This window comes from Ranitomeya imitator, chromosome 2 (assembly GCF_032444005.1).
Source record: "Ranitomeya imitator isolate aRanImi1 chromosome 2, aRanImi1.pri, whole genome shotgun sequence".
NCBI classification, from domain to species: Eukaryota; Metazoa; Chordata; class Amphibia; order Anura; family Dendrobatidae; genus Ranitomeya; species Ranitomeya imitator.
Genome location: NC_091283.1, coordinates 348,439,645 through 348,455,730, shown reverse-complemented (window position 1 = coordinate 348,455,730; position 16,086 = coordinate 348,439,645). Strand labels below are relative to the sequence as shown.

The 16,086-nt window shown below is 44.5% G+C and overlaps 1 pseudogene; it reads left to right on the top strand.

The window, feature by feature from the left end:
- The window catches only part of LOC138666537 (zinc finger protein 850-like), a 112,160-nt pseudogene that overhangs the window by 45,703 nt on the left and 50,371 nt on the right, over positions 1–16,086 (top strand).

Below are 16,086 nucleotides of genomic sequence, written 5' to 3'. Positions count from 1 at the left end.
ATGCGATCGCTGATTGGGTTCAACCCCGAGACCTCATGGAGCTCCAGCGCTTCCTGGCATTCGCCAACTATTATTGTAAATTTATTAAGGGGTTTCCGAAGGTGGTTAAACCCCTTACTGATCTTACCTGCTAGTGGGTGGATGTAAAAGATTGGTAATGGGCCTCCAAGGAGTCTTTTTTGGCACTGAAAAAATGTTTCATGTCCGCTCCGATTTTGGTACAACCAGATTCGTCCAAACCTTTTATTGTGGAGGTGGACGCTTCTGAGGTGGGGGTGAGGACAGTGTTGTCCCAGGGTCCTGCCACTTTAACCTCAAACCCTGTGCCTTCCTCTCCAAGAAATTAAGATGTGGGCAATAAAGAACTTCTTGCGGCCCAGTTGGCATTCGAAGAATGGAGGCATTTTTTGGAAGAGGTGGCACACCCGATTACTGTGATCACAGATCATAAAAATTTGGCATATATTAAGTCGGCGAAAAGATTGACCCCTAGACAATCTCGTTGGTCGCTTTTTTTTTCCCCGGTTTCAGTTTCTATTACTTTTCGCCCTGGTTCTAAGAACATTAAAGCTGTTGCCTTGTCCCAAAGTTTTGAGCCTGTGTTGTCTCCCAAGCCACTGTCCTCCATTCTTGGGGTGGTGGTAGCGGGGATCTCAGCTGAGTTGGAACGAGAGATTGTGGGGGCTCAGTCTTTGGCCCCGGCTTCCAAGCCAAGAGATAAATTGTTTGTCCCGGACCACTCACCTGTCCATGGACTTCATTACCAATCTCCCTCCGTCCAGGGGTAATACTGTGATATGGGTGGTGGTGGACAGGTTTTCTAAATAAGCCCATTTTGTTCCTTTCGCCTCATTACCCCCAGCTGTGATTTTGTCCAGATTGTTTGTTCAGCATGTGGTCCGTTTGCATGGGGTACACCTGAATGTTGTGTCTGACAGAGGCTTGCAGTTTGTGGCTAAATTTTGGAGGGCATTCTGTTAGAAATTGGGCATTTCTTTGTCTTTCTCTTCCGCATATCACCTCGAAAGTAATTGGCAGACAGAACGCACCAATCAATCCTTGGAACAGATTCTTAGGTGTTTGACCTCTGTTAGGCAAGATGACTGGTACGACGCTTTACCTTTGGCAGAATTTGCCCTCAACAACCGGGTATGTCAATTCACTAGTATGTTCCCATTTCTTGTCTATTATGGCTTTAATCCTCATTTTGGGGAATTCTCATGGTTGGAATCCGGATGTCCAGGGGCAGAGGGATCTGTTCAGCGGTTAAGGGATCTGTGGGCTGAGGTACAATGTAATATTTCCAGGGCTCAAGGGAGGTATACGTTTTTCACTGATAGAAAGAGAACTCCGGGTCACATGTTTCAGGTTGGGGACAAGGTTTGGCTTTCCACACGGAATATCAATATGAAGGTTCCATTGGCCAAACTATGTCCTAAGTTCATCAGGCCGTACGAGATAATAAATAATAATAATAATAATTTTATTTATATAGCGCCAACATATTCCGCAGCGCTTTACAAGTTATAGAGGGGACTTGTACAGACAATAGACATTACAGCATAACAGAAATCACAGTTCAAAATAGATACCAAGAGGAATGAGGGCCCTGCTCGCAAGCTTACAAACTATGAGGAAAAGGGGAGACACGAGAGGTGGATGGTAACAATTGCTTTAGTTATTCGGACGAACCATAGTGTAAGGCTCGGGTGTTCATGTATAGCTGCATGAACCAGTTCACTGCCTAAGTATGTAACAGTACAGACACAGAGGGCTATTAACTGTATACCGTCTATGAGAACATGATGCGAGGAACCCGATTATGGTTTTTTGACTGGGCCACACAGGGATAGTTAGGTTAATGCGTTGAGGCGGTATGCCAATCTGAACAAATGAGTTTTTAGGGCACGCTTAAAACTGTGGGGATTGGGAATTAATCGTATGAACCTGGGTAGTGCATTCCAAAGAATTGGCGCAGAACGTGTAAAGTCTTGGAGACGGGAGTGGGAGGTTCTGATTATTGAGGATACTAACCTGAGGTCATTAGCGGAGCGGAGGGCTCGGGTAGGGTAGTAGACTGAGACCATAGAGGAGATGTAGGGTGGTGCTGAGCCATGGAGAGCTTTGTGGATGAGGGTAGTAGTTTTGTACTGGATTCTGGAGTGGCTGGGTAGCCATTGTAATGACTGGCACAAGGTAGAGGCATCGGTGTAACGGTTGGCGAGGAATATGATCCTGGCAGCAGCATTCAGGACAGATTGGAGTGGGGAGAGTTTGACAAGAGGGAGGCCGATTAGTAGAGAGTTACAATAGTCCAGACGAGAATGAATAAGTGAAGCAGTAAGAGTTTTTGCAGAGTCGAAAGTAAGAAAAGGGCAAATTCTAGAAATGTTTTTGAGATGCAGATAAGACGAGCGAGCCAGTGATCGGATGTGGAGGGTGAATGAAAGCTCGGAATCAAGTATGACCCCCAAGGCAGCGGGCATGGTGCTTTGGAGTAATGGTGGAACCGCACACGGAGATGGCAATGTCAGGCAAAGGTAGGTTAGCAGAGGGAGGAAACACGAGGAGTTGCTTCCTCAGAGCAATGTAGTTTATCTCGGATGTATATAGTTAGCCAATTTGTCCTTCAAATAGCATAAGCGGTAGTTGATAAATTGCTGTAGTGCAATAAAGTGGCTGTTTACTGTGATAATGATTTTTGCCGCAACTGAATGCCCACTCCCCCAAGCGACATAGGACGCCAACAGCGCTGCAGCAGTAACGTGCACAGTGTATCTTGCACACATAGCGCGCTCCCCACAGCGACATAGGACGGCAGTAGCGCCGCAGCTATACCGTGCACAGTACACCTAGACCGCATCCAGTAGCGGCAAAAATCACTATCACAGTAAACAGCCACTTTATTGCACTACAGCGATTTATCAACTACCGCTTATGCTATTTGAAGAACAAATTGGCTAACTATATACATCCGAGATAAACTATATTGCTCTGAGGAAGGTCCACGTTGGACCGAAACCGTTCAGCAATTGATCTGTTTGTCAGGATGTGAAATAAACAACTTTATCCTTCTTCAAAAAATTGAGTGCCAAGTTTATTTCTTATATTCATTGTCCCATAGCTGTCGGCCGTTTTATACACTCGTGTGGGTGATCCCTAATAGTTGTATTGTGGACAGATTCTCCCTCATGAGCTGTGGATCTCTGCAGTTCCTCCAGAGTGACCATGGGCCTCTTAGCTGCTTCTCTCATTAGTGCTCTCCTTGCTTGGGATGTATATCAATTTAGGTGGACAGCCATGTTTTGGTAGTAGTCATGAGCGAACATGCTCGGATAACGTGCATTCTCTGGTGTTATTCGAATATCTTGGACGTGTTCAGATGTGTTCAAGTCCCTGCGACTTCATGCTTTGCGGCTGTTAGACAGCTGAAACATATGCGGTGATTGCCTAACAGCCACAAAACATGCAGCCGCAGGGACTCCAACATTTTATCCAAGCAAGCCCAAGATACGTGGATAACACTCGAGCATGCTCAAATAACACATTGTCTGCGCACGTTCGCTCATCACTACTTGGTAGGTTTGTAGTTGTGTCATACTCCTTCCAGTTTTGGATGATGGATTTAACCATGATGTGTGAGATGTTCAGAGCTTGGGCTTTTTTTTATAACCTAACCCTACTTTACTTTTATGCAACTTTATCTCTGCCTGTCTGGTGTGTCCCTTGGTTTTCATGATACTTTTTGATCCCCAATGTTCTCACACAGACCTCTGAGGCCTTCACAGAACAATTGTAGTTATACTGAGTAGAAACTAAACACAGGTGGACTCAATTTACTAATTCTATGACTTCTGGAGGCAATTGGTCACTCAGGATTTTATTTAGCAGTATCATACTACAAGGGGCTAAATACAAATGCATGTCACAATAGTTAAATTTATATTGTTAAAATAGTAATAAAAAAAATGTATCATTTCTTTTACACTTCACAAATACTTGCTACTTTGTATTAGGGGGTCACATAAAATCCCAGTAGTTTCCCAAGCAATTCCCAGCAAGCAGTCTGTAAAAAAATGAGTATCACACAGATGTCATCTATATGCTGCCCAAATTTTTTTTTGTATCAATCCATTAATTTAAATGACCGAATTTTGCTCCAAACTGGCCCAGAGTAGCACATTTCTTACTTTTTTATGTGAACAGGGCATAACTAATTTGCTGTGGGTCTCAGGGTAATTTTTGGACCTGCGTGCTATACATGTCAGCATCATTTCTGCTGCCAGTGATTGAATATAATGTTTCTAGTAATTGTATTATTACACGGGATTCTTTATGATGTTATATCAGCTCATCTTCTTCCCATTCTGGTCTCTACAATATCGGATCCTCTCAGTGGAGATCTGCTATATAAGAGAATTTTCCTGACTGACCCATCAAGGATGGAGAGGAACAATGACAAGATGGCGGAGAGGATATTACACCTCACCCTAGATATCATCTTCCAGCTTACTGGAGAGGTGAGAGATTCTGATGACGTCACATTACATAATTCTTATCTATAGGAATAACAGATGGACAGAACTGGAGAGGTGAGAACTCTGGAAATGTCTGTAGTGAGATTTATTAATGTGTCTCTCCATAACTAGAATTACGCAGTAGTGAAGAAGACCTCTAGTGAGGGCTGTCAGGACCCTGTGTCTGAGGGATGGGGAAGACACCTGAGCCCAATCACGGGGCCTCCACCTCACCCCTTGATACATGAGGACATCAATGATCAGAAGATCCTAGAACTCACCTACAAGATGATTGAGCTGCTGACTGGAGAGGTGACACTGCTGGGAATGCTGGGACATTATACAGTAATGCTATGAAGGGATTGGGGGATGACCGTATCATTGTCTGTGTCAGGTTCCTATAAGGTGTCAGGACATCACCATCTATTTCTCCATGGAGGAGTGGGAGTATTTAGAAGGACACAAAGATCTGTACAAGAACATCATGATGGAAGTTCCCCAGCTCCTCAGGTCACCAGGTAATATACAGGGACTGAATTATTTCTTTACAAACAGATAATTATAGACCGTGTGTATTTAGTTCTGTCTGTTTCCTCCAGGTCTAGCCAGTAACATGACAACACCAAAGAGATGTCCCCATCCTCCTCTTCCACAGGACTGTAAACAAGAAGATCCCAATGCTCCTCAGGATCATCAGGTAGATGGAGAGAAGGTTTCATGAGATCTCGCCTATGATGTGTAGATGGTGGTGAACTTCTTGTGTTCAGTCTTGTTTTAGCCACCAGTATTATATGTTTTATACTTGGATGAGAACAGTGGAGATGGCAGGATTAGAGATGATCATAGATGTGACTTCTCCATCTGTCTGTGACTTGTACAATATTTGTTTCAGGGTGAAGCTCTGACCCATATTAATACTATAGAGAAATATGTGAGGGTTGATGAGGGGTGTAAAGAGGAGATTCTTTCGGATGACAGGGCAGGTGAGTAATGGCCTCTATGTTTTACTTATTCACTGATTGGTATAAATATGTTTGATTCGATTGAATTTGCACTATGTTCCGTACTGCTATGTATGCCACATGACCAGCAATGCATAAATTTAGCTATGAGAAATTAATTTTTCGGAGACATCTGTTTAATGCCTTGATAAATTTGTATTCTGAGCTGGGAATCTTCCAAGAGGAAAACATTGGGACCTTTTAACCGTCCAAAAATTATCCATGTTTTGGGAGTTTATTCTTGGATCTACCCTCTGCAGGGCAGGGTTCCATCTCAGAGGCAGCACGGTATGGAACATAATGGACAGGCGAAAGATTTCTGACTGTTTAACAGCAGTAGTGCAGTTTGAAACATAATGGACAGGCAGGAGATGTCTTTAGCACTGGCTGCCTTTTCAGTAAAGGTACCTTCACACTCAGCAACTTTACAACGAGAACGACAGCTGTTGTGAGTTCTGCTCTTGGGCTCCCTCTTGTGGTTTCTAGTGGTATGGCTGCTCCTTGGAGTTAGCTGTCTTCAGCTGCTTCCACCTGATCGTCGTTTCTGCTCGGCTATTTAAGCCTGGCTTTTCCTTTAGCTTGTGCCACTTGTAAATGGTTTCTGGTTGGATTCACATCTCTTTGGATTTCCCTGTTTTCCTGACCAGTTCTGCTAAGCTAAGTTCTTGCTTGCGCTTTTCTGTCCACAGATTCTGGACTTATCCGTTCTGTGTTTTCTACGTTTGTCCAGCTTATCAGTATGAATTAATTCTGTCTTGCTGGAAGCTCTGGGAAGCAGATTTACCCTCCACACCTTTAGTCAGGTGTGGAGTTTTTAGTAAACTCTGCGTGGATTTTTGTAGTGTTTTATACTGACCGCACAGTATGCCATCCTGTCCTATCTATCTAGCTAGACTGGCCTCCTGTGCTCATTCTGGTTTCATTCTGTGTATGTCTTTTCCCTCTCCACTCACAGTCATTTATTGTGGGGGGCTCATCTATCCTTTGGGGATTTTCTCTGAGGCAAGATAGTTTTCCTGCTTCTATCTTTAGGGGTAGTTAGCTCTTAGGCTGTGTCGAGATGTCTAGGGAGTGACAGGTACATCCCACGGCTACTTCTAGTGTTGTGTTGAGCTTAGGCACTGCGGTCAGTACAGATACCACTTCCTTCAGAGCTCGTTCCATGTTGCTCCTAAACCACCGCATCATAACAGGCAACGATCCGTGACGTTGCAGCGTCCTGGATAGCGATCTCGTTGTGTTTGACACGCAGCAGCAATCTGGATCCTGCTGTGATATCGCTGGTCGGAGCTAGAAGTCCAGAACTTTATTTGGTCGTCAGATCGGCGTGTATTGTCGTGTTTGACAGCAAAAGCAATGATGCCAGCAATGTTTTACAATGGTATCCAGGGTAAATATCAGGTTACTAAGCGCAGGGCCGCGCTTAGTAACCCGATATTTACCCTGGATACCATTGTAAAAGTAAAAAAAAAAACAGTTCATACTCACATTCTGATGTCTGTCACGTCCCCCGGCGTCCACGAGAGCTTCCCTGCACTGACTGTGTCAACACCGGCCATAAAGCAGAGCACAGCGGTGACGTCACCGCTGTCACTGTGTCGGCGCTGACACAGTCAGTGCAGGGGAGCTCTCGGCAGCAGCCAGCGCGTGCATTAGCAAGCGCTCCTGTCGAAAGCAGTTTTAACCCTGTGGACGCCGGCGGGGGACGTGACAGACATCAGAATGTGAGTATGTACTGTTTTTTTTTAACTTTTACAATGGTAACCAGGGTAAATATCTGGTTACTAAGCGCGGCCCTGCACTTAGTAACCCGATGTTTACCCTGGTTACCCGGGGACTTCGGCATCGTTGAAGACAGTTTCAACGATGCCGAAGTCTTTCCCCTGATTGTTGGTCGCTGGAGAGAGCTGTCTGTGTGACAGCTCCCCAGCGACCACACAACGACTTACCAACGATCACGGCCAGGTCGTATCGCTGGTCGTGATCGTTGGTAAGTCGTTTAGTGTAACGGTACGGTAAGGGTTGAATCTTGATAAACAGGCGGGCAGCAGCAGTTTCATTCTTGCCAGTTTCCCCTGTCCCCATTGATATATCTAATCATTGGAGATAGTTGTGTTAATCACCTGTCTTGGCCAGGCTTGGTTGCTTTCCCATACACCTGCTGTTCTTTGCTGTGCTCTGCGTCAAGTTTTCCAAGTTGCCTGTTGCATCTCTGTGACATCATCTTCCTAGGCCAGGTAGAGATTCACCTTTATCTTCGTGTTGAGACTTCAGTTGTTCAGAATGCTCCAACAATTCTTTTACATTGTGCTATCATCTTGCATGTTTGTATAATTTCTGCATGCACTCAGTCCTGTTGGTTAATTCTCTGCTATGCAGTTTCTGGACTAACCCATCACTTGCAGTAAGCATACCAAGCTGGTATTGGACTGTTAAGATTGTCCAGTTGTTTTTCAACTCTCCTGTGATTTCTGCAGTTTCTCAGTAGTGACAGTTAACACTCTTAGCCACCTGGATTAACGCACTGTTTGCATTAAGCATATGAACTGTCATTATTCAATATGCTGAAAAAGAGAATGGACAGCACCTCAAAAAATCATACATTGATCTATTGCCGCTAGGCAAAAATATTTATAACTGAACATGAGGCTCTTAGTTTAACACTCTGATCAGAGTGTATGAAGCCCACTGCTATATCACCGCAAACCTCTTAGTGGGTCCCTATTGCCCTAACGGAGCGGAGCCGCACACCGACCACCGCCAAGGCGACAATGCACCGGCAGGGCAGATGGCCTGAGGCCCCACAGCACCCATCCTGCAAGACAGCCCCCATGACTCCAGACCGCGCCTCCCCACCTGCACAAAGCCACAGCAACAATGGTCACCACACAGCACCCACACCAAATGAAAGGAGTATTGAAACTCGCCTTCCTCAGGCTCTCCAGTGAGAGCAAAAATGGGCTAAACCCCTTTCTTTGCAGTCTCCTGCTAATTAAAATCACCTGTGTCAAATGGGAGGAGTGCACGTCCAAAGAAAAAAAAAAAAAAAAGAACAGATCATGCAATATGCTGAAAAAGAGAATGGACAGCACCTCCAAAAATCATGCATTGATTTAATGCTGCTAGGCAAAAATATATAAAACTGCACATGAAGTTGTTAGTTTAACATTCTGATCAGAGTGTATGAAGCCCATTGCCACAGTGTTGGTGCTGTGTGTCGGCCATTTTTGCTCTGGTTCTGTGCTTGAGGGGCGGCGCAGTCTGGAGATACTGGGCCAACTGCACTGCCGGCACATGGCCGCAGTGGTGGAGGTAAGCGCAAGGCTCCGCTCGAGCGATTGGGACCCACTACGAGGTTTGCCGTGAAGTGGCAGTGGGCTTTATACAGCCTGATCAGAATGTTTAAACTAAGAATCTCATGTTCAGTTATATTTTTGCCTAGCGACTTTAGATCAATGTATGATTTGGAGGTGCTGTCCATTCTATTTTTCAGCATAATGTCGTTATAAAATTGTTGGTGGTTCTTCTGCCTCACTGTATGCTGTGTGCTACTTGGACTAGTCTTCTCCCTCAGTTCTGGCCTTAAGGTCTACTCTGTGCCTTCTACCCGACTGTGCTAACACTTTGGGCTTGTTCACTCACCGTGACCTGCAACTTCATGAATCCACCTCAGTAAATGAGTGGAACAAGCTGTAGGTGTGTAAACATAGATGTACGATATGCTGGATTCAGTATAAGGCAGGGGTCCCCAACCTGTAGCTCGGGAGCCACATGTGGCTTGCGGTCCCATGTATTGTGGCTCGCGGCTGTCTGCCAGCTTGATGCATTAGCTCCAGGTTTAGCAAACAGGTATGAAGAGCACATCTCACAATGGTGAATATTGTGAGCAGCTCTGCACAGAAGAGCAGATTTGGATGCACATGTTTAGAGATAATTTAACTATGGTAAGCTGGAGACAGCATGATACTACTTATCAGAAGAGACACTTGAAGCTGGATGCGACAGTGTGTTGGGAGAATTTTGAATGGGGGTATTGTTGGAACCCCTGGATCTTGGTAAACTGCTTCCGGGTGATTTATGTGGAAAAGCTTTCGTTATCATTATACCAGTAAAGGGGTCTTTGGTTGCCACAACTTTGAGCTGAGCGGGAACTGGATGTGGCTCGCGACCCTCTCTCAGAGCTGAATGTGGTCAGAAAGGTTGGGGACCACTGGCATAAGGTAAGGTTTTCCACACCTTTGGAAGACAATCTTGTCCACTACAGTGTGACATTGCAATTTCTTGCACTTTTTACCCTGCCTGAGGCTGGACAGGGCAGTAAGTAGACTAATGGCAAAATGGGCCAAATCCTGCTATTGGGCCAGCTTTTTGGCCTCTTTCACATGTCAGTGTCTCCGGTACGTGTACTGACATTTTTCTCACGTACCGGAGTTACTGACACACGTAGACCCATTCAAATGAATGGGTCTATGCACATGTCTCCGTGTTTTCACGGACCGTGTGTCCGTGTTGAAAATACGGAGACATGTGCGTTTTTCTCCGGCAGCACGTACAGCAATACGTCCTGCACATGTGCACACGGAGAACAGTGTGCACTCTCCTCCGTGTGCACGTACCGCCCGCAGGAGAGACAGCGCTACAGTAAGCGCTGTCCCACCTGTGTGGGGCTGAAGCCGGCATTCATCTCTTCTCCCCCGCAGGAGAGAAGAGATGAAAGATCAAGTTTTTGTTATTTTTTGTTAAAAATAAAGTTTGCAGGTGACCCCCGCCTCCCATCCCCAGTGCGCCGCCCGGCCCCTTGCAGAGAAATACTCACCCAGCTCCCGCGATGTCTCCTCTCTCCTCTCAGCGCTGGCAGCTTCTCCTGTGTGAGCGGTCACGTGGGACCGCTCATTACAGTGAGGAATATGCACATATTCCTCACTGTAATGAGCGGTCCCACGTGACCGCTCACACAGGACAGGCTGCCAGCGGTGAGAGGAGAGTGGTGCCATCGCGGGAGCTGGGTGAGTATTTCTCTGCAAGGGGCCGGGCGGCGCACTGGGAATGGGAGGCGGGGGTCACCTTCAAACTTTATTTTGAACAAAAAATAACAAAAACTTGATCTTTCATCTCTTCTCTCCTGTGGGGGAGAAGAGATGAATGCCGGCTTCAGCACCACACAGGGGGGACAGCGCTTAGTGTTGCGCTGTCTCTCCTGCACGGTCCGTGTGGTCCTCAGGCGGCACACGGTTGCCGCACTTGTGCCACACTGATGTTCCACGTGAGCACACGGACACGGATAACTCCGGTACCGATTTCTCTGGTACCGGAATTATCTGGACGTATGAAAGAGGCCTTTAATATAGTAGTTCATTGAGTCAGATCTCAGGATAATTTCTCGAGAAAGGACACAGTCCAGATATGACTGATCCTGGCTGGTGAGGTTGTGCATCTACTTAAATTGATGAGTAAAAACCAAATACAGAAACATAATGATTAACCCCTTAACGACCGCTGATACGCCTTTTCACGGCGGCAATTAAGTGTTCTTAAGCCACAGCGCCGTTAATTAACGATGCTGTGGAAAAAGTGTATAGCCCCCCCTGCCCCCCCATAGTCGGAATTTCTCTGGGGTCTCGGCAGTCGGGGGTAGCTGAGATCCCAAAGAACCTGATTCAGGTCAGATTTTGCTGACCCGGTGTTGCGATCGCCGTTATACAGTATAACGACCACACACAAAAAAAGACAAGTCAGATTCTCATTTTAATTTCTCCTCTGATGTGATCGCTCATCAGAGGAGAGAGAAATTTGCTCCCCCGATCGCCCCCCCTATACTTCTGGAGTCCAGGAATCCCGCCTTGATGTGTCTTCTTCCAGGAGAAAATGAAGGGCACATGCGCAGTGCACTCGCCGAGATCTGCTGGCCGGCGCCCGGCAACAATAGGACAATTTTCCTATTGGTTCATTTTGATCACGGTGATAGTGTTTATCACAGTGATCAAAATAAAAAATGGAAAAATAATGAAACAAAATAAATTTCCATTTTTCCATTAGGGTTAGATTTGGGCTAAAGTGAGTTGGGCTAAAGTGAGGGCTAGGGCTAAAGTTAGGGTTAGGGCTAAGGTTAGGCTTGTGGTTAGGGCTGTGGGTAGGGGTGTGTTGGGGTTAGGGTTGGAGTTAGAATTGGGGGTTTCCACTATTTAGGTACATTAGGGGGTCTCCAAACACGACATGGCGCCATCATTGATTCCAGCCAATTTTGAGTTCAAAAAGTCAAATGGTGTTCCCTCCCTTCTGAGCCCTGCCATGCACCCAAACAAATTGTGTGGTCCATTTTCTCCTGATACCCTTGTGAAAATAAAAAAAAAAAATAGTTCCAGAGTAAATTTTTTGTGAAAAGTAAAAATTTTTGTTCATTTTTTTCCTTCCACATTGCTTTAGTTCTTGTGAAGCACATGAAGGGTTAATAAACTTTTTGAATGTGGTTTTGCACACCTTGAGGGGTGCAGTTTTTAGAATGGTGTCACTTCGGGTATTTTCTATTATAGTGACCCCACAAAGTCACTTCAAATGTAAGGTGGTCCCTAAAAAAAAAATGGTTTTTTAAATTTTGTTGGATAAACTAGAAATTGCTGGTCAACTTTTAGCCCTTATAACGTCCTAACAAAAAAAAAATTTGGTTCCAAAATTGTAAACTGATGTAAAGTAGACATGTGGGAAATGTTATTTAGTAAGTATTTTTTGTGACACCACTCTCTGTAGAAGTACAATATGTCCCGAAAAACTACCTCAGAATCAGTGGGATACGTTGAAGCGCTCCAGAGTTATAGCCACATAAAGTGATAGTGGTCAGAATTGTGAAAATTGGCTTGGACATTAAGCTGCAAATTGGCTCTGTTACTAAGCGGTTAAATATTCTGCAGTAAATAAATAAATAGCATAGTGCATGAAAATAATATATGGTGCTTAGTTAACATGTTTTTTAATAAAAAAAAAAATGCGAAAACCATCCCGCCTCTTCACAGTGACCGTAGTTGATAGCCCTAACTGTAATATTATAAAACCCTTACCGTTTATCAAGTGACATGTATGTAGATAAGGGCCGAGAGGGACTGAGCCCAACTAGTGGACACACAGCCATGGGAAACCACATCAATAATGCCCAGCTCAGGCCGGGGTCACATGCGTAATACGCAGAAATGATCTCAAAATAGTGATCCGTATGTCATCCGCAGGCAGGGTGTGGCAGCGTATTTTGCACATGTAAACCTCCGTATGTAATCCGTATGGCATCCATACAGCGAGATTTTTGCGCCGGCTTGCAAAACGGACATACAATGGATCCATGGGCTGAAATATTCATCAAAATATATATACAGTGTATATAGATATGTATGTATGTTTAATACAGCACTTGTTAGCTTAAAAGCCGGTAATTTAATTGCCGGCTTTTGCTATCTCCTTCCCAAACCCGACAGGATATGAGACATGGTTTACATACAGTAAACCATTTCATATCCCTTTTTTTTTTTTTTTTTTTGCATATTCCTCACTACTAATGTTAGTAATGTGTTTTGCAAAATTTGGGGGCTCTAGCTGTTAAAATAAAGGGTTAAATCGTGGAAAAAACTGGCGTGGGCTCCCGCACAATTTTCTCCGCCAGAGTGGGAAAGCCAGTGACTGAGGGCAGTTATTAATAGCCTAGAGAGGGACCATGGATATAGGACCCCCAGCTACCCCAGAAAAGGCGCATCTGTAAGATGCGCCTATTCTGGCACTTGGCCTCTCTCTTCCCACTCCCGTGTAGCGGTGGGATATGGGGTAATAAAGGGTTAATGTCACCTTGCTATTGTAAGGTGATCTTAAGCCAGGTTAATAATGGAGAGGTGTCAATAAGACACCTATCCATTATTAATCCAATAGTAGTAAATGGTTAATAAAACACACACAAATTATGAAAAAAGTATTTTAATGAAATAAAGACACAGGGTGTTGTAATAGTTTATTATACTATTATTATTTACTTTCAATCCAATTGAAGACCCTTGTCACCTGAAACAAAGTTAAAATAAAAAAACAACAATATCCCATACTTTCCGTCGTTCACTCTTGTCCCGCGCTGTAAATCCATCTGAAGGGGTTAAAGATTTTTATAGCCTGGAGCCTGCTAATGCAACTGTGCTCCTGACTGAAAAATCTTGGGAATGAATGGAAGCAGGGGAACATAGTTACTTAAACTCGCGGTGATGCGCCCCCTGCTGGTATAACCTTATATGAACTCGAGTGTGAGAAAATATTCTGAAAAATTCCCACGCTCAAGTTCATATGAGGTTATGTACAGCTATACTATGTGTAGACATTAATTTTATCTATTCTATTCTAACCTGTCAGTGTGATTTTACTGTCCACCGCGCTGAATTACCGGCTTTTCTCTAGAATACCGCTGTGTATTTCTCGCAAGTCACACTGATGGTCCGTGTGTAATCCGTATTTTTCTCGCCCCCATAGACTTTCATTGGTGGATTTTTTGCGCAATACGCTGACAAATGCAGCATACAGCTGATAAATATACGACAGATAGGATCTGCCCCATAGAAAATCATTGGTCTGTGTGCATTGCGTAGTTTTGCACCTCTCATACGTCCGTAAAACTCGCTAGTGTAACCCCGGCCTCACAGGAAAGAAAGGCAGGCCTCACCTTTATATGCACATGATGCAGACACAGAAGAAAATCCAAAGGTATGAACTGGGACATAAACTGGTGTGCATGCAGCATATAAACGCATGTTCACACTATCCACTAAACAGAAAACAAACAGACACAGAAACATAATGATTAAATACACTGCAGTAAATAAATAGCACAGTGCATGAAAATAATATACAGTACTTGGTTAACATGTTTTCTTATTAAAAAAATGTGAAAGCCATCCCGTCTCTGCGACCGTAGTTGGGACAGTCCAAACTCTAATATTAAAAACGTTACCATTTGTCAAATGACATGCATGTAGTTTGGCTCAGTTCTTCTCAGTCCTTACCTACATGCATGTTACTTGACAAACGGTAAGGTTTTTAATATTAGCGTTAGTACTGTCCCAACGACGATCGCCGTGACGAGGCAGGATGGCTTTTGCATTTTTTTATGAAAAAAAGTTAAGCATTAAGAGTTAATAAAAAGTGTGTTAATTGTCATGGTCCAGTCCCAAATTTACTTCCTTCTTTCCTCTCTCGGGACTGGTCATGCAGGGGTTAATGTCCTCAGCCTCCTTCTGGAGCTTGCTGGGCTATTTCAGTCTATCACAGCCTGCTGACGAGTGTTAGTGATAGCTCAAGCTTCCAGTTTAGAGCCTCTGACCCTTGTTCCTTGGTGACCCTCCTGCCTTTGACTTGTATTCGCGTGTATGACCCCGTCTCTTGGTATCCGTCTCTGCTGCTACGTTCTCTGTCTGGCTTTTTGATTCTCTTGCTTGTACCCCGACCACGTCTTCCGTCTCACGTTTTTGGACCCCGTGCTCATGTTTGGCTCTGACCCTCGGCTCAGTATTTTGACTATGTATATGGTTGCTCCTTCTTGCACTTCTGTTCCTAAATGTTTCTGACTCGGTTCGTCTGACCACTCTTTCATTACCTGTGACACCTGTGCTGTTGTTCTCTTTTGCTACGCTTAGTTTTTAACCTCTTCCCTCACCAGCTCCCCCTGGTGGAGGTTTCACTACATTAATAAGATATACAAGGGGCATTCATTAAAGATTTCCCTTGACTCACTTCCTGTGGACTGAGAGCAATGAAACTTGGTTAACAGTTATTGGTCCTTCTATATATACAGTGGGGCAAAAAAGTATTTAGTCAGTCAGCAATAGTGCAAGTTCCACCACTTAAAAAGATGAGAGGCGTCTGTAATTTACATCATAGGTAGACCTCAACTATGGGAGACAAACTGAGAAAAAAAAATCCAGAAAATCAAATTGTCTGTTTTTTTAACATTTTATTTGCATATTATGGTGGAAAATAAGTATTTGGTCAGAAACAAACAATCAATATTTCTGGCTCTCACAGACCTGTAACTTCTTCTTTAAGAGTCTCCTTTTTCCTCCACTCATTACCTGTAGTAATGGCACCTGTTTAAACTTGTTATCAGTATAAAAAGACACCTGTGCACACCCTCAAACAGTCTGACTCCTAACTCCACTATGGTGAAGACCAAAGAGCTGTCAAAGGACACCAGAAACAAAATTGTAGCCCTGCACCAGGCTGGGAAGACTGAATCTGCAATAGCCAACCAGCTTGGAGTGAAGAAATCAACAGTGGGAGCAATAATTAGAAAATGGAAGACATACAAGACCACTGATAATCTCCCTCGATCTGGGGCTCCACGCAAAATCCCACCCCGTGGGGTCAGAATGATCACAAGAACGGTAAGCAAAAATCCCAGAACCACGCGGGGGGACCTAGTGAATGAACTGCAGAGAGCTGGGACCAATGTAACAAGGCCTACCATAAGTAACACACTACGCCACCATGGACTCAGATCCTGCAGTGCCAGACGTGTCCCACTGCTTAAGCCAGTACATGTCCGGGCCTGTCTG